The following is a 25,279-nucleotide window of genomic DNA, read 5'->3' as shown; positions in this document are numbered from 1 at the left end:
CAGCGATAGCAAAAAACCAGAGGGGAAGATCATTGTAAAAAGATAGGCAGATGGGTGAAACACCTAGGCCAACCGATGGGACCCTAAGGGAATGACAAAACAAGTTTGAATGTGAAACTATGGATGGTAGCAACCTATCTTATCAGATCTGAAACGAAAGGTTACAGATCTGGAAAATGTCGTTGAGGATGCTACAGAAACTTAGAGTTCTCACTCAGCTAAACTCCTCCTAGAAAGGTAGAAGTGTAATAGAAGCCCTAGAGGAGGCTAAATTCAACTTCAACGAGTAAAACAGAATGGATCAAGGCCTAATCTGGGTGAGACAGAGGTCAAACACCCAACAGAAAACTCTCAGCAAAGAAACAGATCTGAGAAAAACCCTAAAACCCAGAAATCGCAGGTTCTGACCTGTTTTTTGATGAAATCACACTTTTTGGGCAGAAAGTTGCGTTCTGGAGCCCAGATCGCACCTTTTGGGCTGAAAACTGTGATTCTTGCTCCGAGACTTTCGGTCTGCAAATTTCATAAAAAAGTGTCGCCTTTGCCGCGGCTGGTTCCTGTGACCTATGGAAACAACCAGAAAGCTTACGGAAGTTAGAAATTTATCAGATCTAGGGTTAAAACACTAGGAAACATTAATAGAATGGAAAAAAGAAGAATCCCTAATCTGAAAAACAAAGGTCACCCAGGTTTCTGGATCAGAAGTATAAAACCCATCGGAGTCGCCAATTTTGATTGGAGACCCAAGGTTCTGAATCGGAATTATTCCCCAATGGAGTCTCCAATTTGTTGTAGTGTTTTCTTCTCAATGATGTATGAAAAGATCCCACTTAAGATCATGGATGAAAAACGATCTCAACAATAAAAATGACTGCTAAAAATTGTAGATCTGTAGCTATTGATAGAAACAAAAGCTGCCAAAATCCTTATCTATGCTACAATCATAGTTAAACAATGAAATAAAGAGTAATAACCCCAAAACATCTAATGGAAACCAGATATGTAAAGACTGATTTTATTATAACACCTGTGAAGGAAACAAATATATGTTACTAGTCCCCCTCTATGGGATGGGTTCTTGGCTATCCTCAAATGCTTTTAACTTCTATAGAGTCTCTCTTCTCTATAATGCATAAACCCAGTAAAAATATGGTGTGTGACAATGAACATAATTAGAGTTACAACAGTGAGTGCAACAATGAAAATAATCAAAAGTGAATAATGAATGGAAAACCCTCCTATTTATAACAAAATATTGAGTTATCCTCAAATAATGAGCAATAATAAAATATTATTGATCCTATTCTTGGAATCACCACCTGGAATATTTTATTATATTTGTTTAGGAGGGAAAAAGTATTTAAATTTTTATTTAGAAATAATAAATAAATAAATGATTTATTTATTATCTCAAGGAGTTATTTAAGGAATAATAAACAAATAACGATGTATTTAATTATTCCTAGGGTATTTAGTCAAATTTGACAATGAATAATAATTGATTAGTGATTAATTAATTATTCTTAGAGAAAAATAAGATAAATAATTATTTATCTGTTTATTTTTCATGATTGGGTCAAATTTAACAAGGAATAATAATAAAACAATGGTTTAATTAGTTATTCCTTGAAGAAAATCAAATCAATAGTGATTTATTTAATTATTCTTCATGGATTTAACTATAAATTACTTAATAAAGGTGGTTTATTAGGTAATTTCTCACAACGAAAGCAATTTTACTAGGGTAAAATTGGTTTACATGGTATACTTCAGTCCATGTAGTAAATTAGGCTAGATGATCAATTTTTTGGTGATAGCACATCCTTTACAATATTTAGGACAATTATGCTCTAAATATGATACAATAACTTACAATATTAAGATCCTTCAAGAGTTCTCAATAAGACTAGAGACCATATATATATGGAAGTATAAGGGAAAACTCAACAATGAAATCAAGTGTTGGTGCAAGACATAATCCTTATTCATGTGTGTAATTGCAGTTGAGTTTGTAAAATCCCAAATCTTGGATTTGATGTGCCAAGTTATGGGCACAGATGGGTCTACCTCTGGTATGGAATGTAGGGCCTTGTACAGATTTGTTTTGGGACTAGGGTGTGTGGAATTTAGGACCTTGCACATATTTTTTTTGGAACCATGTTAAGTTAACTACTAGACCTTTTCCTAATTGTGTTCATTCTAAAAGGGACCCCCAAGCTTGCCAAGTTCAAAAGTGTCTAACCAAGTTCAATATGTAAGAACTTTACCTAGAAATACATTACTTGGACATTTGACATTGCTAGTGACATATTTTTGATGAATCCTCTTCATCGACTTTAAATTAAGTGAAGGTTTTATATTTTGGTTAAATCATCTTTTCCATTGGAAAATATGCATATAAAGTCTTGTATTGCTCAGGAAGGAATTTTTGCAGCAATTTACAGAAGAGTTATCTTCTTTAAGCTTACCCAGAAATTATCTTTTTTAATGGTAAGATGATGATTACTTTCTCATATCACCCAAGAAATAAGTGTTGCAGTGATATTGAGAGTGTTTCTTCCTTATTATGTGAGAATACTCATCTCCTCCAAATGAATTGGGAACTTGAAGAGGCCTAAACATTGGCTTGGCTAGTCTACTATATATGGCAAGTTAATTAGCGCTCTATGAGAAAGGGTGGGCCAATTAAGTTTAAAGCTTGACCCTAATACCATGACATCAACAAGGGTTACACATGGCTCAAGCATTAGCTTGAGAAATTTTTAGACCCTATTTCTTGAAAGACCATAGGGGGTAAATTTGCTATAAGAATGTCCATTTTTCATTTCTCCTTTTGCAATTGAATGATTATAGCTTTTTCAATGGTCTCCATTCACTTTCATTAATGTTATGGACCTATGGTCTTCCTCTCGTCATGAATTTTAATATATTAAGGTAATATAAGAGATGGTTTGGTCATCCAAATGGCCTTTAAATATATTTATCAGTGGTGGATTTTTAACGTAGGAAATTTGAAAAGAAGAAGAAAAGATTAATAAATTTTTCCTTACCAACCAAAGAAGAGAATGAATAAAAGGAAGAGAATAAGTAATAAAAATAACCTAGTGCAACTTAGTAGAAGATAACCCAAGTTTTAATTTTATTTATATTTTATAAAATATAGAAGAGTTGTAATGATTAGAAAAGATTAAGACCAATGTGCTTCTGTAATTTTTTTAATGAGAATGGAAGTTCATGAAGTCCCTGTAAACTCATAGATATGTAAATAAAACAATGAAGCCTCTCATTTGTCCATCTCATAGATTTGTCCAAATGAGAGATATGTAAATTCATAAATATGTAAAACTGTAAACACTAAATGAGAGAGGTAGTTTTATTTTATCATTTGATTGTTTTAATTGCATATTTTTTTAATTTTATTTGATGCATGTGCACTTGATTATAATATCTTGTTTAAATTGTATTATTATCATTATATATTATTTTGCACATATTGGCTCATATGTTAGTGAGGTTTCTTCTCCCTAAATTAATGCAGAGATGGTTAAGGCCAATCATGAGTTGCCTTGAATGCCTAGACCTTGAATTCCATAGAGACCAAATCACAAATTTTTTCACCATGTCAGATCAATTGTCTACATCAATGATCGGCTTTGGAATAGAACTAATATGACGTAGAATGATCATGAAAAACTCTAGGATTGCATATATCTATGAAAGCTTCCCCCCTGATATGACTATTAATGCATCATATTGCCATTATCCCTATCCTACTCTAGAGGATGAGAAATCAGAAGCAATAAGTTGTGAGACGTGCTCATTTATCTTCTTTATGTGATTCATATTCAAATAATGATATGTTTGAGGACATTACTCCTCCACCTCCTTCTCATCCTTCAAATACTCTATCTAATTCCCCTCCTCCTTCTCCACCTACACCATGGATTGCACCAACTATCAATCCATCCATTCATCCACTTGCTACACCTATTGCACTAGCTAACCATCCTCTATACATTAGGATATTCACAACTTATATAGATAATCCAAATTAGGTCACTATACTTTTTTCATCTGTATTTATGCTTTCAAAGTGGAAAAAATGGAGGAATCAACTCACATTACCATTTTTACCAGTGGAATCCAATTTGGAAAATTAGGATCTAAAACTTCCAGGAGAATTTTGAGGCATAAAACAAAATTGTTTGGGGGTAAAAACTTTTATGCTTAACTGTGTAACCTTTTTTTTTAATCTACACAGATACCTTTCCAAAGATGTAAAAATTGCCTCGATTGGAGTCTGTATACAAAAGTTATGCCACTCAGAAGTTGACTTTCATGTTTTCACCACCATAAGTCGATAGGATGCCACATAAACCTGCATTACTCATGGAAACTGGGCCATCCATGTGATCATGATGAAGAAGACACTAGAAGAGTCAATATTGTAACTCTAGTTAAGAGCAAAAGGAGTCAAACCTAACCATTAGGAGGAAAAAGGGTATCATTCTATTTGAGTGCATTTTGTTCGATAGATGAGCAAAGTAACCGAGATGGATAGGGAGAGAGAAAACAGAGAGGATTTGTACATTGTAACAACCCATGGGCCACAAGATTCACTTCTTTGTATTTTCATCCATTTTCCATTCAAAGAAAGAGAACATAAGAGCCTCATCTTCTAGCTAGATTTTCTCCCGAAAGGGTCTCCCAAGATATATCTTATGTCAATTGTGGTTTGCAAGTTTTTATTATATTGTTCTCTATTTATTGTATATATAATTTGCATGCATATGAAATAAACAGTAATCAACAAATCTAGAAATCTAAGGAGAAATAAACCCTCATAGTGTAGATTTTGGATTTTCTAATATGCTTTAGTAGATTTGTTGTGATGAATTCTCTAGTGGAATATCTATAATAGTTTACGATCAATATATCTTAATGAAGAGATATATAAAAGCATAGATGCATTCTTATGTAGTGAAGGTAGTGATGTCCCTTACTTTAATGGGGAACTAGCATTAGTTGAGATGTATTTATATTTCCATATATATATATTTGGGGGGTTTTTCTTACTTTTTCATATCAAGTTGACGTTATTTGATGTATAAAAGGCATTATGTCTATGTTAATGAATAACATTATTAACAATTTCTTTATTTCAAAGTTAAATTTCAAAGGTATTGATTATTTAAATGTGAGATTTCATATAATGTTTAACTCTATTTATACATAATCATGTAATTTGGATCATGATTGCAAAAACTTATAATAATTTAATGCCATAGAGTGTTTAACGCCTTTTCAAGGTGAATTTTGTTATCCAATAAGATTCAATATATTGATTAAACATGTCTACAAACTTGATTAAATGATTTAATCAATGATTGCACAATTTTATTATTTTATTACATCAATTTTTTTATTAAATCATATTTTTAAAATTTATTCTTGACTATTTTTACTAAACTTATTATGAATTTCAATAAAATAAAGTTATGATAGTTAATTCTAACAAAATAATTATTCCTCCAACTTTCAATAGCGATACCATATTGCATATTAAATCATGACCACAATTCTAAATCTAATTAATATTTTAAATCAGTTTATTTGATTATATCTTTTATTATATCAGGAGAATAATTATCTTTTTTACATGATGATAATGATGATGGCTAATGTCCACTAAGGCCATAATTGGTCTATCAGACCTTATGAAAGAGGAGATATTACTTGGATTTTTTTACAGTGTTATTTTTTTTGCTCAAAAAGTATAAAGAGAAATGTTATAAGATCACCATAGTTTCCATGACTTAGAAGGTTTAGAAGGTCCTCATTGTGAAAAATATTTGAAAATTGTGATCTAATTTAGGTATATGTAGGGCACTCTAAGAGAAAAAAAATTTCATCTTGAACCCTCTTAAAGTAAGGTTTAAACCTTCTATAGTAATGCAATGCAGACACATTCTAAATAAACAGAAAAATAAAACATTGGAAATCAAAGATTACCCAAAGATTTACTCTTAGAAATCCCACATCTCTATTTTTTTATCATGAATTAACTTCATTATTTACAATACAATATATTTGATTCCATGGCATCCAAAATCCCTAATCCATTAACCTAGATTAGATTACAACCTTACTTCTTTAAGCATAATTATAAAACCATGGGTGAACCACTATGCACCACAAAACCATCAAAAGTGAAAACCATGTGCCAAAAACTACCAAAATGGACACAAAAAACTGCAAAAAAAATTATGGAGCTCCACCCCCTTATGATCCTCAACTTACTTTTTGGGGGTCACTTATTGTCCATGTTGTTAATATTATTCTTGCACCATTAAGTACCTAATCATAGTTATACTCTTAATGGGAGAAAGATTTATTTCTATGAGGAAGATAGGATAGGGTGTATTACCTTTAATTTTCATATCATAAGTTAAAAATTCTTTTGGAACTACTCCATCTTTCTCGAGGGTTATCTAGAGATAATGTATCCACAAACTTCACAACCATAGAAGATAAAAAGAGTGATGAAAGTCTCAAAGAGGAGATTTTTCTTATCTCACATCCAAAGTTCCACTAATTTACAATTATTTTCAAACCCATAATAAGATTTCCACTCTCCATTTATTTGTTTCTTAATGCTATAATTCTAGTTGAGTTTGTGATGAATATTGGTTCCAAAATATTTGTATAAAGGAACTTCTTCCAAGTCAAGGAAAATTTTAAGAGCTAATATTTTGCATATGGTCTAATTTTCCATGTTTTTTCCAAAAAATGTTTCGCCAATATCCATTTTTTCTAAAGAGGTTTCGCCCAGATTTTATAGGATAAAATTATTTTACCTTTAAAATGGCTAAAATCCTAGAGAGACCATATAAAATCCTTAGAAAAATGGATATTTTTACAAAAATATCAATAAGCATTTTACAATTTACATATTATGGACTATTAATATTTGCCAAGGTTTTTAAAATTTAATATAAATTTCCATCCTTAAAATTTTCCCTGCTCCAAACTATTATTGTCATATAGAAATGTATCTATCATCAGTGATCTAGTTGGATTTAAATATCATAACCTTAATTTTCTCAGTGTTCACATTAATTCCCATATTGGAGCAAACATCTCTGAGGATTCTTAGTTGCTTATCGAGGTCATAGAGACTCCTCACCATAAAAATAATATTATTGGTGTAAAGAACATGGATGATGACAATACCAATAAGATACGGTCCAACAAAACTTGCATCTTCCAAACAATCTTCTAACTTGTCAATGTATACTTCAAAGACGGAAGGGGATAAGGGACAACCTTGCTTGACTCCTATATTATAGTTAATTTCTTCCAACCAACATAGAATCATCAATAATATCATAATGTTTATGTATAAACGCACGCACACATATACACACAGACGGAGTGAGAGAGAGCTTGTTTATAATAATACATAAATGGTTTCTTTGTTAAATTGTCATGTTATAAAAAAAGTTTTTCTATCATTAAGCTCATATAAAACTTTCACCTAATTTCATTATAAATGGTGAAATTGTATATTGATAAGGAATTTTTTTCTTGTTTTCATGCTCCACCCTCCAATTTGTAGGTTAGAATGAGATTGTCCATACCTTTCCATCTCCGATCAAGAATTAACTAATTAATAATTGACTAAAAAAACAAACAAGCCATGGGTGGGATCTAAACCCAATTCACAACTTCTCTTATCTACGTCTCGAGTTAAACCCAATTCACACATTAATGAGGTTATGCACACACAAAGACATTTTGGATGACATTTATATGCAGAAGAAAATATATTTAAATTACCATATTTAAATATAATAATGATCAATTATTTAAAATATATATTTATTTAAATTATTAATATAAGAAACATTAAACAAAAATAAATAAAAATTATAAAAGGTGAGTGTCGTAGTATAGATATCGAAGGAAATCAAGAACTAAGATTCACATGGGGATTATATTTTCCTTCAATAACAAAGCAAAAATGTTCAAACTATAATAAGGATTGTCTCCAATAAAAAATAAGATTAGTTGTGTATTAGTATTTTTTCCCAAAATATTTCTATATGGCTGGGGTAAAATGGGGCTAATTATAAATTAGAAGAATTGTTTTTATTCTTATTTTTAAAATAGGTACAATGAGGTTTTGATTCCAAGGTTGATGGAAGCCCTACTTGAAAACTAAATTGAAGAGCTTGTGTATGTAAGGGATGAATATAGGCCCTCAAACTTTTAAGATTTAAATTTGTTATCCTTTGATGTCTTTATATTTCCCTTTTGCAAGTCACTTAACCATAAGCTTTCTGTCTTTTAAGATAAGAATTTTAGTCCCCTAGGGAAATCATATTATTTTATTTATTTAATGAGTCAAAAACTGTCTCCCCCACATCTAATTTCTTGAGAAGATCCGTCGAAGTATGCCCATGGGAATGATTTGTCAATGACTTCAGGTACAATGTTTTGGGCCAAGTTCTTGGGTTCCTCTTTAGGGATCATACAGAAAAGTGCCTCTATATTGGAGCATATGTTGTTCCAAAGGATTAGGGAATCGTGTAAGATAATTTTATTCCTAGCAAGCCATATGCCCAAGCAAACTAAAAGAGGGAGGTTGTGGATTTTCTGTGACTGTGCAGAGCGCCACCAAGATTTCCATGCAGAAATGAAACTTTCTCTCTGACATCTACTAGCAATGTCAAGGGAAATGTAAATTTGTTGCCAAACCAGTTGGGTCACTGGACATGACATAAATAGGTGATCTATGAATTTAGATTGTTCCTTATAGAGACAACAGCGAGAAGGGCCATAGATAGATCTATTATGTAAGTTGTCATCAGTAGGAGCTTTCTTGGTTAATAGGCACCACATGAACAATCTTGATTTGGGAGGCGCCTCTAATTTCTAGAGGGGTCGCCACCACCACTCAGAAATCTCAGGTTCATGCTCAGAAACTATGAAAGAGTATCCTTCCTTGGGGGTGTATTGACCACGGGGAGAAGCATCCCATATTAATTCATCCTCGTGTTCTATAATTCTGACATGGGATTCTTTGATAGCACAAATATATATGTTCCAATCATTTGTCCAGTTGTCTGGGATCATGAGATCGTGTGTTGATTCCAAGCCTGTGAAAGCCAAGTTGTATTTCCTTCATCTGCAATCTAGGATAGATATCTTATGCCAACTGAATCAAGGAACTGTTTGAGGTCGAGCGGAAGGAGGTGGGCATTCCCACAACCCGACCAAGCATCTTGGCCAATACATACTTGTTCTCCTGATCCGATTCGCCAGGCCAATCCTTTTTTGATAACTAATATGGATTGTGTGATTTATTTCCAAATGGTGGAGACTCTAGTTCTATTCCTTATCGGGCTACGAATCCATTCAAGTATCGATTGGGGGTAAATGTATTTGTGATATACCACCTCTTTCCATAAACTGGTGGTTGAGAGAATCTACCAACCCATTTTTGCTGCAAGTGATTTTGCAAAGAATTTTAGATCCTTTAATCCCCAACCGCCCCATTTTTTAGGTTTTTCTATACACTCCCATTTGACCCAAGCAAAAGTCCTACCATCATGATTCCCTCTCCATAAGAATCTATGGCATATTTGTTGTATTTTGTAGGTGATACCTTTAGGGATCCAAGCCAGTGCCATCCAATATACTGGTATGGCCTCTAACACTGATTTAATGAGGACTAATATGAATGCTTGTGATAGCCATCGTTGCTGCCATATGCTAATACGACGCTCAAATTTTTCTATCAGCCAAGTCCAATCCGCAATACGGTATTTTTTTGGCTTTAGTCTATAAACTAGATACTTTACACCCTCCTCCAGGTCCAGATGTCCATATTGAAATTGGTGTAGTGCGTATCTTCATTCATTGAGAGAGAAATTTACAGTCATGATGGAATACCTGCTATGATTCGAAGTCATTCTGGTAGCTTTGCAGAAAAGGGATAGAACTTGCATGACATTTTTAGAATCTCTAATGGATCCATCAAGAAAAATTAGGACATCGTCAACAAATAATAGATGCAATGAAAAATAGCATCTGTTATGAAACTAGCTCACAAAAAGATAGAAAAGATAGATAAACGCCTTAGAAATAAGCCTCTTCAAAGGGGAAACCTCCTTTACATTACACAAATGAACAATTCTTGGATGATACAAATGACAAGACCTCCTTTCTATATATAGGAGTCTAATGGGTCATAATATAATCAGAGCCGACATAACAATAATAATGTAAGGGCACAATAATAACAATAATGGGCTTTTATGGGGCACAATAATAACAATATGGGGACTACATGGGCACAACAATATAATAAGGGGGTTGTACTAATAACAATAAGTGGTTACACTAGTAGTATAGGGACCTGACATGCCCCTCTCCTTCAAAAAGTGTTGTCTCAATGCTTGAGTAGTTCTTGACGCTTTTGTACAAAATTCTTGTCCTCCCATGTGGAATCTTCAGTGGGTAAGTTCTTCCACTTGATGAGATACTTTAAAATTGATCAATTTCATAGTTGTTGGGTTCTTGTTTCTATGAATGCTCGAGGTTTCAATATGATTTTTCCTTCCTCGTAAAGTTCTGGAAATATTGTTTGAACTGGGATCTTCTGCAACTTTTGAATAAGTGGTCACATTTCTTCATCCTTTTTCCATTTATCCCTTGCTTCGTGTATCCAATCTGGTTGGATAATAGAAATAGCACAAAACAATTCTTCCACATTCTCATCCTTTCTTGAGAGTGCATCTGCAACAACATTTTGCTTCCATTTTTTGCAGATGATTTCAAAGTCATAACCCAACATATTTGTGACCCATTTTTTCTGTTCTTCTAAAGATAATATTTGTTCTAAAAAGTATTTAAGACTATCATGATCCATTTTTACCTTGAAGTGTCTTCCCATTAGGTAAGGTCGCCATTTCTTAAGTGCATGTAATATTGCCAACATTTCCTTCTCATAAATTGCTTGCTTGAGATGTAGCTGTAAAAATACCCAATCACCTACATCAAAACTTCTTTCATTGTGATGTTGATCTACCTATTGTTTCATTTGATTTTGCACCAAAGTGGCATTATCCTTTAAAAGTTGGAGAACTTGTTGTTGATGCTCGATGTGATCTTTCACTGCTTGAATATTTTTCTTCTTGATATGTCCTTCTATCTTGAGAGTTTGAGGAGTGGTAATTTCTTTGAATGCATTACAAGATATGGTCAAATTCATTTCTTGATGCTCGATGTGATCTTTCACTTCTTGAACATTTTTCTTCTTGATATGTCCTTCTATCTTGATAGTTTGAGGAGTGGTAATTCCGGCCAATGCATTACAAGATATGGTCAGATTCATTTCTTCTTTCTCGATGTGATCTTTCACTTCTTGAACCTTTTTCTTCTTGATGTGTCCTTCTATCTTGAGAGTTTGAGGAGTGGTAATTCTTGCCAATGCTTTACAAGATATGGTCAGATTCATTTCTTCTTTCTCTAGGGTTGGTTCCTGGTGTATATTCTCTTCTTTTGATGTTTCTTGATCCTTTTCTTCCTCCTCTTTATAATCTATGTAAAATAATTTCTTCTTAGCACACTTATGACCTTTAGTGTATTTTTTATCACAATTGTAACAAATCCCTTTTGCTCTTTTTTCTTCCAATTGTTGTGGTGTCAACCTTGTAGGTTGTGGAAGGATAGGAGAAACAATACTTCCATATTTATAGTTGTGAGGGGTAGACTTCCTTGTTGCCATAATTTTGCTTTGCACTTTTCTTTCCCTCTCCAATGAATCAGGTTCCCAATGACGAACCTCATGTTGAATGTTATCCTTTAAAGCCCCTATGGAGACATCAATCCTCTGCTTCTCTCGAATATCATTTTCCCTTATATTCAATTTTTGAAATTCTCAATGTTCTCTGCCATTGAACACTTTTGTTTGAGATTTATCAATAGGCTAAAGAAGGTGTTGCTCTTTATATCCTCATAATGTGTTATCATTTCCTCCATGAAAATTGACCACGTAACAAGTGGTTTACGAGAACAAAGCCCTTTATACCATAAAAATTGATCTGGTTCTAAATAATTAGATGCAATACGTACCTTTTGTAACAGTGGTATGCCATGTAGATCAAAATATTTCTCCATCTATAGTATCCAATTTACCAGATCCTTGCCATCAAACTTCCTCATCTCGCTTTTTCTTGATTTTAGGAGTTCAATCTTGAAACGATTGTAACTCTGTAATTTCAGATCTCCAAGTTCTAAAATTTCATCCCGCAGTAGCCCTCTGAGTCCTCTTTCTAACCTTGAAAGTCTTATCAATATTGGATTTTTGAAGGAAACGTTATGTCAAATCTCCCACGATGACCCGATTATAGACTAGTTCAGTAGAGCGAGCTTGTACAAAGTGCCACGTGCCACTGTTTCAGCCTTAGGACCTGAAATCGATACACAGAAAACTACAATCCGTCTTCTTTTTGCAACTTCTTAGGAAATTTCAATTTGATGCTCAAAGAGAAAGTTATGACGATTTTCCCAAAGTCACCTGTTTAGGATGTAATTCGGGCGCCTACAGAAACCCTAAATGTCTCAGATTATATCTCCGAAAATATAGCGAGACAAGATCTGAAATTTGGAACCGAGCTTCACCAAGATTTTGGTTTAAATTACTTTCAGAGTCTGAGCCTTCATAGAACAAATATCATAGAGAAAATTCCACGATGACCTGTTTGAGATGAAATTTTGGAGCTTGCAAAAACCCTAACTTCCTCAAATCGTATCTCCAAAAATATAGCGAGAGAAGATCTCAAATTCGGATGCGTGGTTTAGACCGATTTCTTCTCAAATCGTTTTTTTTTAAGCTTTTGAAACTTCATAGCAAAAAATTTATAGCAAAAATTCCACGATGACCTATTTGGAGAAGCGAAAGCCTAGAATCCACAGCTCTGATACCAAATTTTATGAAACTAGCTCACAAAAAGATAGAAAAGATAGATAAACGCCTTAGAAATAAGCCTCTTCGAGGGGGCAACCTCCTTTACATTACACAAATAAACAATTCTTGGATGATACAAATGACAAGACCTCCTTTCTATATATATGAGTCTAAGGGGTCATAATATAATTAGAGCCGACATAACAATAATAATGTAAGGGCACAATAATAACAATAGTGGGCTTCTATGGGGCACAATAATAACAATATGGGGACTACATGGGCACAACAATATAATAAGGGGGTTGTACTAATAACAATAAGGGGTTACACATCTACTAGTAATGTCAAGGGAAATGTAAAGTTGTTTCCAAACCAGCTGGGTCACTGGACATGACATAAATAGGTGGTTTATGAATTTAGATTGTTCCTTACAGAGACAGCAACGAGAAGGGCCATAGATAGATCTATTATGTAAGTTGTCATCAGTAGGAGCTTTCTTGGTTAATAGGCACCACATGAGAAATATTTATTTGGGAGGTGCCTTTAATTTCTAGAGGGGTCGCCACCACCACTCAGAAATCTCATGTTCATGTTCAAAAACTATGAAAGAGTATCCTTCCTTGGGGGTGTATTCACCACGGGGAGAAGCATCCCATATTAATTCATCCTCGTGTTCTATAATTCTGACATGGGATTCTTTGATAGCGCAAATATATATGTTCCAATCATTTGTCCAATAATCCGAGATCATGAGATCGTGTGCTGATTCCAAGCCTGTGAAAGCCAGGTTTTATTTCCTTCATCTACAATCTAGGATAGATATCTTACGCCAACTGAATCAAGGAACTATTTGAGGTCGAGCGGAAGGAGGTGGGCGTTCCCACAACCCGACCAAGCATCTTGGCCAATACATACTTGTTCACCTGATCCGATTCGTCAGGCCAATCCTTTTTTCATAACTAATATGGATTGTGTGATTTATTTCCAAATGGTGGAGACTCCAGTTCTTTTCCTTATCGGGCTACGAATCCATTCAAGTATCGATTGGGGGTAAATGTACTTGTGATATACCACCTCTTTCCATAAACTGGTGGTTGAGATAATCTACCAGCCCATTTTTGTTGCAATTGATTTTGCAAAGCAGTTTAGATCATTTAATCCCCAACCACCCCATTTTTTAGGTCTTTCTATTCACTTCCATTTTACATAAGCGAAAGTCCTACCATCATGATTCCCTCTCCATAAGAATCTACGACATATTTGTTGTATTCTGCAAGTGATACCTTTAGGGATCCAAGCCAGTGCCATCCAGTATACTGGTATGGCTTCTAACACTGATTTAATGAGGATTAATATACATGCTCGTGATAGCCATCGCTGCTGCCATATGTTAATACGACGCTCGAATTTTTCTATCAACCAAGTCCAATCCACAATACAGTAATTGTTTGGCTTTAGTCTATAACCTAGATACTTTATACCCTCCTCCAGGTCTAGATGTCTGTATTGAAATTGGTGCAGTGCGTATCTTCATTCATTGAGAGATAAATTTACAGTCATGATGGAATACCTGCTGTGATTCGAAGTCATTCTAGTAGCTTTGCAAAAAAGGGATAGAACTTGCATGACATTTTTAGAATCTCTAATGGATCCATCAAGAAAAATTAGGACATTGTCAACAAATAATAGATGTGATGAAAAATAACAGCAGTCGTTTTAACCCCATGTAAATATATGGACGATCTAACAGTGGAAATTAGCCTACTAAAACCTTCCATGATCAGAAGGAATAGTAAGGGGGGTAGAGGGAAACCCTGTCTGAGTCCCCTCTCAGCATGAAAGAAATTAGAAGCAGCCCCATTGATGAGAATGTTGTAGGAAATAGATGCAATACATGTTGAAGAATCTATGGCAAAGTAGTGTACTATGATTCTTCGTTACTTGATAACAATTTGTGTAGTATTTTTACTTTCTCTTGTTATCTTGATCTTATTATTATTATTATTAATGCATGTGTGTGTACTTCATCAAACTTCTACCAAAACATAAGAACAAGAACACAAGATGTTGGCTTTCTGTCAGGGCCAAAACCTCTCTTCTTCTAAGAGGAAAACCCTTTCATGAATTTCTCTTATTCAAGCTTCTATTGATCAATGTCAAACCCTAAACCCTTGATAAGGATATCCTCCAAGCACAAGTCAAGTCCTTTCAAGATTACTTCCTCTTGCAACACTTCGTCCTTCTCCTTCCACTACTTTGTCTTCCTCCCTTCAACACTTCTTCTAACAACTGTAGAGACCTTAGATTGTATGCTCTAGGATGAACCTTGACCTTTTCTTCCTTCACTTGAGATGGAACCTTCCTAACTTGAGAAGATGACCTTGTTTCCTCCCAACCGAGCCTTCTTCTCTTTTACAAAGATTGCAAACTTAGAGCAGAAGTAATGCAGCCCTAGTTCTTTGCATGTGTAAGGGAATACCCTCACAAGAACTCTGTTAGACTTCTCCTTCTTCCTTCGCTTGTATAGCATTTTCCCTTGCTTGAGTGGGTGACCTTATAGGCATTATTTTCTAGCCCAAACACTTCTCCTTTATGCTTGCAATAGGAGAGTTCGATATGACAATAGAATAGCCTTCCTTTCCTTTGCACGTGTGACTGTAGTATGCTTCAGATCAACCATATTAACTTCACTATTCTTCCTTTCTTATTTGCTTGAATGGGAGGCCCTTTAGGCCTATGATCTTAGCCCAAATAATAAAGTTTGTGTGACTGTGATAGAGGGTTGTTGTGACAGCAGAGAGATCTCTCCTTCTTCGCACGTGTGACTATCTTTTAGCCCTAGAACAGACTTCCAAAGCTTTGGTATTTCTTCCTCCTTCTTTGCTATACTTGGAGACCTCTTTCCTTGACTTTTCCCTACCCTTTACTCATCCTCTTTCTTGCTGATTTCAGATATGATATAGTTGTCCTTTGAGGAGGTCAAATGGCTCCTTATATAGGAGTCGATCTCCTTCTTTTAGGTTGACTAGAGGCTGACATGAAGACTTGAGGTTGACTTGCTTGATATAATTCTGATTTCTTCTTTTGATCGTGCCATTGTTTGGAGGAGGCTTATGACTTTTCTTGGAGGTCTTCTTATGACCCTAATACATATTATTGCATGGTGTAACAAGCCCTTAAGGTATTAAACCTTTTATTTTGACTATTTGACTCACCTATAGCACTTTAACTAGTGTTAGAGCTATTTCAATGAGCAAGAAACTCATTGACATATATTATAAGAATAATATTTCTTTTCTTGAATAAATACAAATATTAAAAGTACATTTATGAATATCGAACCTAGTTACATTTCCTTCAACACTCCCTCTTAATTAGGGAGGTATTCATATAAAATTACAAGGTGTTTGGCTATTATCAATCTCTGAAGAATTCACATAAGAGAGACCAGATTTGCAATCCATCTGTTATAACATCATATCAATCATCATTGTCATAGTGCAAAACCTTGACTAACAACCCCATCTCTTCATGAGATCATGAGCTACAATGTTGGCGATACCAATGATTTATAGACACCTTGATCATTGTATCTCAAGGTACATAGTCACCCAGGTGTTCTCTAAGTATGACCTTCTAGGACTATTCTTATCTTGGGTTCCCAACCCTCAAATAATATCAGTCCTCTTGCCTACTCTTGTCTTGGATGCCCTACACATCCTAAAAGAGTATAGAATGCCAGATTATTACCTAATCCTCCCATTCTTTCTTCCCAAGTGAAGGCAAGAATGTTGTGTCTATCTTGTCTCTACATTTCCATTCATGGCCTTCATCTAGACTTATGGTTGTCAGTCCTGCTCTAGTGCATGACCCATGAAATGGGAAAAACACAAATGTCACTCCTTTGTAATTAGGGGTGATCCAAAACTCCCTCTTGATCAGGGACTTGTCAGAGCTCCCTCTTAACTAGGGACTCTTTCATTCATCAACAACTTCTTCTTCATGGGTCCTTCAGCTGCATGATCTCCTTCCTTTCTTTGATGTCATGAAGTCTTTGTTCGAACTTCTTCTAGGTAGGGCACCATCCATCGATCACTTTCCTTCCTGTTTTTTCATGTCATTGCTTCCTTCGTGGAAAGTGTCTTTCTTACTGTACATCAAGTTTTCTTGTCATCTAGCTACTTCTTTGTCATCTGTCCATGCTCCGAAATACTCTTCTCATAGATGCTTCGTTGTATTTTCTTGTTTACATGCTTCAACCTAGTATCTCATCATGACTTCATCCTGATATTGCTTCAACATTTTTTTTTCTTTTGTTGGATGGCTTCTTCATCGCAACATCTTTGTAGAGTAGAATCAGTTATCTGTATATTTCATATCTCCAAGGCCTTCATAGGTTTCAAGGGTCCTTCCTTCCTTTGTCAGAGTTGTCTTGCCTTCTTTTAGGAGATATCTTCAAAGTATCTTATCAGATAGTGATTCTTGGTGATCATGGTGTTCTTCACATGCTTGATCTCTTTCTTCATTTGCTTCTTCTTAGATAGATAGGTCAACCATCTTATGCTTCTTGTGAGAGCATTTCTTTATTGCTTTCTTCCTAGACTAGTCAACATTTCTTCTTTCTTTGTAGTCAGCAATATTATACTCCTTATGTGAGCATATTCTTTTGTTGATCTTCATTGCATTGTAGTACTTGCCTTCAAGCATGTCCTTAGTGAAAGAGATTCTTCCATACTTGATCATGTTATAGAACTATTCCCATGACTCAATAATACACAAAAGATAACATGACTAAACTTTGATGCATACATACCTCATCTTGTTTCTCCTTTGATCATCTTAGCTTCATTTGGTTGTCCTTGGTGTGGCCCTTCTTGCTTCATCTTAGCTTGCTTGCATATCATCCTTTTCTTGAATCCCATGAATGGGATTCCTGATGAGACATCTGCTTTGGTTCACGAACCTTCTTTTGAAGATTCCATTATAGGATCTTAAAGACCCTTTCCTTGCAAACGTTTATTTTCTTTTGATGATGGAGGTCTTCTAAGATTCTTAATCATGATCAATCTTCTTTTATCATGGATGAGGTCCTATACTAGGTATGCTCCTTCTATATGAATATCTTGAGCTATATCTACCATGCTCCTATATTCTAGAAGATATTTCTACCCATGCATTTTTATTCTCATTATAAATGCTACATCTTCATGAGTATCTAGAACTCTATGTACTTCATGCTTCTAGATTCTAGAAGATGTTTCTAGTCATGCAATTTTATTTTATTCCTACATGCTCCTATCCTACTCAAAACCTTGAAACAAGACTTGAACTAAATTGTTTGTCTTAGTCATAGTAGATATCCTATGGATCTTCCTTCTTTTTCTTCTTTTATTCTTCTTTCACCTCTTGAGTCATGTGAGTTTCTTCCCTCTTTCTTTTGTTGTTGTTGTCCTTCTTAAGCATAGGACAATTCCTTTTGTAGTGTCCATATTCTTGGCATCCAAAACATTGAATTTTGGACATGCCTTTGTTGTTTGTTCTTCGTGGACCAAATTTGCCAAATTTTCCCTTTCTCTTGGCCATGGTAGCAAATTCTTTCTCCTTTGATCCCACATCTACCTTTGCTTTAAGTCTGGTTTCCTCTGTCATGCATAGAGACCACATTTCACTGAGTGTGGTTGCTTCCTTCTTGGCATATATGCTTGATGTGAATTTGCCCCAATCCTCAGGTAGAGCATTGAGTACTATAGTTGTCATCTCTCTGTCATACATGACTACCCAAGCTCTTGAAGTTGATCTCTTATTTTAGATATTTTCATGAAGTAGGGAGCTATTCCTTCCTTTGTTATCTTCATCTTGTACTGTTCATTCCTTAGAGATATTACTTCTCTGGTTGTGGATACCAAGAATAGCTCTACTAGCTTATCATAAATTTATTTTGAAGTTTCAAATTTGGAGGCATAAGGAATGAGAGAGTCTTTGATTGATTCTATCATAATCCTTTCATCTCTTGTCTCATCCTTATTGTACTTAGCTAAGGCTTGAGTTTGTTCCTTAGCAGCGATAGTGATATTCCCTTTTACATTCTCTAGAAGTTCATTCTCCTTTAGAAGTAAATCAATCCTATTCTTACATGCAAGAAAGTTATTGGTACCTACAAATTTATTGCTTTCTTTGCAAAAAGACATTGATGTATATAAAAAAGGGGACATGTACTTACTTGATAGGTTTTGAGATGTAGTGGATTTGCTTTCTCCTTGAAGACTTAATGGATTACCTTCCTATGATCTTGATGTTCTTCAAGTTTCCTTCTCCGAGTGGACTTGCTCTATGATGAGATTTTCTTGATGACTTGTAGCTTGATGTAGGTCGTGCTTCAATCTGCTCTTCAGATTTGTAGGTGCCTTTATGAAAGGCTCTTCTTCTTGCTATGTAATCTTCCTTGGTGAATGATAGGTGATAGGCCTTCTTTTCCTTGAGTAGATTTGGCTTGATGCTTCAACCTTGTAGATGACTTTCCTTGATGATTGTTCTTGAGTTTCCCTTTCCTTGATGTGTCACCTTAGCTCTAATACCATGTTGAAGAATCTAGGGCAAAGTAGTGTAGTGTGATTCTTTGTTACCTCATAACAATTTGTGGAGTCTTTTTAATTTTTCTTGTTAGCTTAATATTCTTATTATTATTATTAATGCATGTGCGTTTACTTCATCAAACTTATATCAAAAAATAAGAACACAACATGTTGGCTCTCTGCCAGGGCCAAAACCTCTCTTCTCTTGAGAGGAAAACCCTTTCGTGAATTTCTCTTATTGAAGCTTCTATTGATCAATGCCAAACCCTATACCCTTGATAAGAAGATCCTCCAAGCACAAGTCAAGTCCTTTCAAGATTACTTCCTCTTGCAACACTTTGTCCTTATCTTTCCATCACTTTGTCTTCCTCCCTTCGGCACTTCTTCCGGCAATTATAGAGACCTTAGATTGTATGCTCTAGGATGAACCTTGACCTTTTCTTCCTTGTTATGAAACCAACTCACAAAAAGATAGAAAAGATAGATCAATGCCTTAGAATTCAGCCTCTTCGAGGGGGCAACCTCCTTTACATTACACAAATGAATAATTCTTGGATGATACAAATGACAAGACCTCCTTTCTATATATACGAGTCTAAGGGGACGTAATATAATCACAGCCGACATAACAATAATAATGTAAGGGCACAATAATAACAATAATGGGCTTCTATGGGGCACAATAATAACAATATGGGGACTAGATGGGCACAACAATATAATAAGGGGGTTGTACTAATAACAATAAGGGGTTAAACTAGTAGTATAGGGACCTAACATGCCCCTCTCCTTTAAAAAGTGTTGTCCTCAACGCTTGAGTAGTTCTGGATGCTTTTGTATAAAATTCTCATCCTCCCATGTGGAATCTTCAGTGGGTAAGTTCTTCCACTTGATGAGATACTCTGAAATTGATCTATTTTGTAGCTGTCGATTTCTCAATTCTATGACTGCTTCAGGTTCCAATATGATTTTTCCTTCCTTGTCAAGTTCTCGCAATATTGTTTGAACTGGGATCTTCTGCAACTTTTGAATGAGTTCCCACTCCTTTGGGCATATGGATATCTGTAAGGCCTTATGTTTGGAGGAACACTTCCTGGAATCAAATGAATAGCATGATCATGATCACAAATAGGTGGGAGGCATTTGGGAGTCTCAAATACCTTGGAATGATTGTCCAGAATGTTTTGGAGATCTAGAGAAATAGATGATTTCGATGTGGGATCCTCTAGTGAAAATAATTATGCAATTACACCCCGTTGTTCCATTTTTAGAAGCTTTGTCATGCTGTTAGAGTTGATTATATTTCTTGGTTTCCCTTCGATACCCCTCAATTCAACTTCCTTTCATTCCCAAAAAAATTTCAAGAAAAGTTCTTGAAAATTAAAAGCTATCGTACCCAAAGATTGTAGCCATTGGACTCCCAGTAAAACATCAGCACCACCCATTGGAATGAAAAGCATTGGGCTATTCAATACATATTCTCTCATGGATAGCTTGATATTATGGCACTTTCTAGAGCAAGTTATGCTTCCTCCACTTGCAACCATCATTTGACACTCTGGTGTTGGATAGAGGAAGAAATTCAATTCCTTGGCTATCTTACAATGAATGAAATTATGGGTACTACCCGAATCAATCAACACTATTACCTTTTTCTTCTTGATATGTCCTTCTATATTGATATTTTGAGGAGTGGTAGTTTCTTCCAATGCATTACAAGATATGGTCGGATTCATTTCTTAATGCTTGATGTGATCTTTCACTTCTTGAACATTTTTCTTCTTGATATGTCCTTCTACCTTGATAGTTTGAGGAGTGGTAATTCTAGCCAATGCATTAAAAGATATGGTCGGATTCATTTCCTCTTTCTCGATGTGATCTTTCACTTCTTGAACCTTTTTCTTCTTGATATGTCCTTCTATCTTGAGAGTTTGAGAAGTGGTAATTCTTGCCAATGCTTTAAAAGATATGGTCGGATTCATTTCTTCTTCATTTGGGTTGGTTCCTGGTGTATATCCTCTTCTTTTGATGTTTCTTGATCCTTTTCTTCCTCCCCTTCATAATCTATGTAAAATAACTTCTTCTCATCACACTTATGATCTTTAATGTATTTGTTATCACAATTGTAACAAAGTCCTTTTGCTCTTTTTCTTCCAACTGTTGTGGTGTCAACCTTGTAGGTTGTGGAAGGCTAGGAGAAACAACACTTCCATCTTTATAGTTGTGAGGGGTAGACTTCCTTGTAGCCATAATTTTGCTTTCCACTTTTCTTGCCAGCCTGAATTCCTTCTCCAATGAATCAGGTTCCCAAAGACGAACCTTGTGTTGAATGTTATCCTTTAAACTCCTTATGGAGACATCAATCCTCTGCTTCTCTCGAATATCATTTTCCCTTATATTCAATTTTTGAAAGTCCTCAATGTTCTCTACCATTGAACACTTTTGTTTGAGATTTATCAATGGGCTAAATAAGGTGTTTCTCTTTGAATCCTCATAATGTGCTATCATTTCCTCCATGAAAATTGACCACGTAACAAGTGGTTTATGAGAACATAGCCTTTTATACCATAAAATTGATTCGGTTCTAAATAATTAGATGCAATACGTACATTTTCTAACAGTGGTACACCATGTAGATCAAAATATTTCTCCATCTGTAGTACCCAATTTACCGCATCCTTGCCTTCAAACTTCCTCATCTTGCTTTTTCTTGATTTTAGGAGCTCGATCTTGAAATGATTGTAACTCTGTAATTTCATATCTCTAAGTTTTAAAATTTCAGCCTGTAATAGACCCCTAAGTTCTCTTTCTAACTCCATGAGTCTAATCGCAATTCGATTCCCAAAAAAAGATTTATTCCCAATCTCCCATGATGACCTAATTATAGACTAGTTCAGTAGAGTTAACTTGTACGACATCCCATGTGTCACTGTTTCAACCTTAGGTTATGAAAATTATACCCAAACAAAACACAGTCTGTCCTCTTTCTATAACTTCTTACGAATTTTCAATCAGATGCTCAAAGAGAAAGTTATGACCATTTTCCCAAGGTCGCATGTTTAGGATGTAATTCTGAAGTCTGCAAAAACCCTAACTTCCTCAGATCATATATCTGAAACTATAGCAAGAAGATATGAAATTTGGACCCGAGGTTCAAACCGATGTCTTCTCAAATGGGTTTTTGTTTTAGCTTTTGAAACCTTGTAGCGAAAACGTTATAGCGAACATTCTACGATGACCTGTTTTATATGAAATTTTGGAGCTTGCAAAAACTCTATCTTTCTCGGATCATATCTCTGAAAATATAGTGAGACAAGATCTCAAATTCGGACGCGAGGTTTAGCAAGATTTCATCTCAAATGGGTTTTTTTTAGCTTCTGAAACATCGCAAATAAAAAGTGATAGCGAAAATTCCACGATGACCTGTTTGGAGCAGCAAAACCCTAGAATCCAAAGCTCTGATACCAAATGTTATGAAACTAGCTCACATAAAGATAGAAAAGATATATCAACACCTTAGAATTCAGCCTCTTCGAGAGGGAAATCTCCTTTACATTACACAAATGAAAAACTCTTGGATGATACAAATGACAAGACCTCCTTTCTATATATAGGAGTTTAAGGGGACATAATATAATCAGAGCCGACCAAACAATAATAATGTAAGGGCACAATAATAACAATAGTGGGCTTCTATGAGGCACAATAATAACAATATGGGGACTAGATGGGAACAACAATATAATAAGGGGGTTGTACTAATAACAATAAGGAGTTAAACTAGTAGTATAGGGACCTAACATTCCTTCGCTTGAGATGGAGCCTTCCTAACTTGAGAAGATGACCTTGTTTCCTCCCAACCAAGCCTTCTTCTCTTTCACAAATATTACAGACTTAGAGCAGCAGTGATGCAGCCCGAGTTCTTCGCATGTGTGAGGGAATACCCTCACAATAACTTTGTTAGACTTTCCTTCTTCCTTCACTTGTATAGCCTTTTTCCTTGATTGATTGGGTGACATTATATGCACTCTTTTCTAGCCCAAACACTTCTCCTTTATCACTGCAATAGGAGAGTTTGATATGATAGTAGAATAGCCTTCTTTTCCTTCGCGTGTGTGATTGTAGTGTGCTTCAGATCAGCCCTCTTAACTTCGTTATTCTTCCTTTCTTCTTCGCTTGAGCGGGATTCCATTTAGGCCCATGATCTTAGCCCAAATAATGAAGTTTGTGTGAATGTGATAGAGTGCTGCTATGACAGCAAAGATACCCTCTCCTTCTTCGCACATGTGACTGTATTTTAGCCCTAGAACAGACTTCAAAGCTTCGGTATTTCTTCCTCCTTCTTCGCTATACTTGGAGACGTTTTTCCTTGACTTTTTTGTACCCTTTACTCATCCTCTTTCTCACTGATTTCAGAGATGATATCATTGTCCTTTGAGGAGGTTGAATGGCTTCTTATATAGGATTTTGTCTCCTTCTTTTAGGCCAACTAGAGGCCGACATGAAGACTTGAGGCAGACTTGCTTTATATAATTCGGGTTGCTTCTTTTGATGGTGCCATTTCTTGGAGGAGGCTTATGAATTTTCTTGGAGGTCTTCTTATGACCCTAATACATATTATTGCATGGTGTAACAAGCCCTTAAGGTCTTCAATCTTTTCTTTTGACTATTTGACTCACTTATAGCACTTTAACTAGTGCTATACCTATTTCAATGAGCAAGAAACTCATTGACATATATTATAAGAATAATATTTCTTTTCTTGAATAAATACAAATATCAAAAGTACATTTATAAAGACCGAACCTAGTTACATTTCCTTCAACAATACAGCACATGATCCAATTAATGAATGAGTGAGGGAAGCCGATGTGGGTGAGGATTAGGTGGAGGTAGGTCTAGCTGGGCCAATCAAAATCTTTGGACAAATCAATTTTGAGAATGATGCTTTTGAGGCTCTTGAGTTTAATGGAGTGGAGGCCTTCTTATGCAGTGCCTATGGATTCATGTATCTATTTGTGGTTAATGAAAGCAAATTCTTCTTTGGAGATATGATGGGATAAGATGAGTTTGATATGACTGGCAATGATTTTGTAGATATAGTTGCATGAGGAGATAGGTCGATAGTCATCAAAAGTCAGGGGATTGTCGGATTTGGGGATGAGAGCAATAAAAGTAGAATTGAAACCCTCCTACATATTTCCAGACAGTCTGCAATCTTCGATAGCCAGGAGAAGGTCCTGGCCAATTAATTCAAAGAAGGTAAGATAGAATTCAATGAGCCATCGATCTAGTCCCAGATTTTTGTCTTTTTTAAACCATTTCAGGACTTCTTCTAGTCCCCCCAAAGTGATAGGTTTGTTCAATTTCTCCAAGTCATCATCATCCACAAACCGAGGCAATGTTTTGGCAATGTGGAGAACCTCTGATATGGTTGATTCTCGAGGGGCTCTGAATAAATGACCAAAGTGTCTGATACCCATGTCTGCTAGTTGACTGAAAGTAGAGGGCTCCCTTCCAACTTGATCTCTGAGTGTCCATGTGGTATTGGTTATCTTACTCCCCCTTGCACATTGTTGAAAGAATTTTGTATTTTCATCCCCTTCTTGGAGCCATATGGCTCTTCCTTTTAATCTCCATGCTTCCTCTTTTTGTCATAATAGTCTAATATTTTCTGCTTCCAATCTTGTTAGATGTTTTTTTTTTTTTTTCCAAGGATCGGAATCTA

This window comes from Pinus tabuliformis, chromosome 1_1 (assembly GCF_031772625.1).
Source record: "Pinus tabuliformis cultivar Carrire ecotype Pingquan chromosome 1_1, CPIR1, whole genome shotgun sequence".
NCBI classification, from domain to species: Eukaryota; Viridiplantae; Streptophyta; class Pinopsida; order Pinales; family Pinaceae; genus Pinus; species Pinus tabuliformis.
Note: the sequence above shows the minus strand (reverse complement) of the source record.